The sequence below is a fragment of the Brassica oleracea genome, chromosome C4 (assembly GCF_000695525.1).
Source record: "Brassica oleracea var. oleracea cultivar TO1000 chromosome C4, BOL, whole genome shotgun sequence".
NCBI lineage: Eukaryota > Viridiplantae > Streptophyta > Magnoliopsida > Brassicales > Brassicaceae > Brassica > Brassica oleracea.
Genome location: NC_027751.1, coordinates 44153564 through 44155697, shown reverse-complemented (window position 1 = coordinate 44155697; position 2134 = coordinate 44153564).

Here is a 2134-nt window from a genome sequence, read left to right as displayed (position 1 = left end):
AGTACAAGCACTTCAATTATTTTGATGAGTGGCCTCGTCGAAATCTTATAAAGTCTCAGAGGATTCGAGGTATGTCGATGTTGTACCCACAAGGTGTTCATTGAGATTTACTTCCTTTGCCTTGCCTTTAATAGATTCATGGTACAATTGGCATAGGAGTTCGACATACTTGAGACCAGTGTCCCTTCGATCCACATCTGTAACAGACGTTTTCATTTTTATGAGTAGGGTTTTCTTGGATTTATTTCCCTCTTACCCGATCAGATCGATTTCATTTGTTGGATCCCCTTCTTCTTGGGTTGTTACTCCTTTCATGGTTGTGGTTAAATCGATAACCACGACCACGACCAAAACCACGATTGTGACCACGGCCACGACCATGCCCACGATAAGACTAATTTCCTTTTTCCGGATTTTTTATATCCGTTGCATGTACCTCAGGAAATGCTTTGGTTCCCGTGGGTCGGGCATTGTGATTTTTCTCTCCGCTATTATAAGCGCCACAGCGAGTTCAGAGAACCTCGTATACCCACAATTTCTATATTGTTCTTGTAGAACATAATGATTTTTGTGGAACATTTGGTAAGTTTTCTCGAGCAATTCTACTTCCGACACAGGCTTACCACAATAATCTAATTGCGCCGCTATCCACAATTGTACGTTCCACCTTTTCAAAATCTTGAAATCCTAGATTTTTCCACTCATCGAGTGCATGGGGAAGAGTAATTTTCTTTTGGTTATCAAACCTCTCCTTCAGAGCTTTCCAAAGATCTAAGGGATCTTTGGTTCTCGCATAATCATGCGTAAGATTTTCATCTAGATGCCTTCTCAGAAATATCACGGCCTTAGCCTTTTCATGAGAGGTTGATATATTGCCTTCTTTTATTGTTTCGAGTATTTTCTCAGAATCTAGATGAAGCTCCATGTTTGTAACCCATGCCGTGTAGTTTGTCCCAGTTACTTCCAATGCCGGAAACTGAAGTTTCTCGATTTTTGTCATTTGTATTTCTAAAGCACATAAATAAAAATTATTAGAAAATTATTAATATTAAAAAGAACCGTTAACATTAATCAGGCAAGCAAATACAAGGAGAGACAATGTAAAGAAAAATAAACGGATATTCATTTTAAATTCACCCGGAGTAAATTCTCCAACGAATAAACCGTAAATAGAAACACAAATAAAAATTGGACATAAAATCAAAAATGCGCGAATCATATTTCTTGAAATGAAAAATCGGGGAAGAGCGATTTGGAAATATTTGAGAGAAGATGAAATGTTTTGGATGAGGAAATGAAGTGAAAATGAGTTGTATTTATAGATGAAAATCACTGTTCATGACCGTTGGAGAAATGGAAAATTTTTGAAAATTTTTCTTTGTGACCGTTGGAGTTAAATCGACTGCACTAAAAATCAATCTGAAAATATCGTATTAAACAGTCAATGAAATCTATAAAATTTCATAAAAATTAATAAAAGTAAAAAATTATGACAATGGAATATTTATATTATGACAACAAATCATGCGACGACTCAGCCGGTCAATGCAGAGTAATAAATAAATTATACGGCGGCTCGGCCGACCAATTAATAATAAACAGAATATAAGGTGGCTCGGCCGACCAATAAATAAATTAAATTACTAGTAAATAATATAGGCGGTATTCCGGCCATTATAACATGATATAAATAATAGTAGAGGCGGTATACCAACCTATAATGGTCGGTATTTGCCTATACTATTATTTATATCATGTTATAATGGCTTTATGCCTCTTTCATACTGATCCTTAGCGTAGAATAAATCAGTAGAAAATATGGGTATAGGCCTTCATAATGCTTTTAGGCGATTTTTCAAAAATCTGAAAGGAATCGTATTTTCTTTGCTCACTGGTTCAATGTAGAATGTTATAAATCTTTATAACTCAATGGGTCTGAATAATGTCGTGTCTTTTGCCATTGTCAGTACCAATTAATTGATTTCAAGTGATTGTAGGAAGGTAAAGTTGAACCTATACAATCAAGATGAAGTTAAATCTATGCGAGAAATCAATATATCAGTGAACTGACTCATTAGTCTACACCCAACAATTGATTTTATGTGATTGCAGGAAGGTAAAGTTAAACCTATAC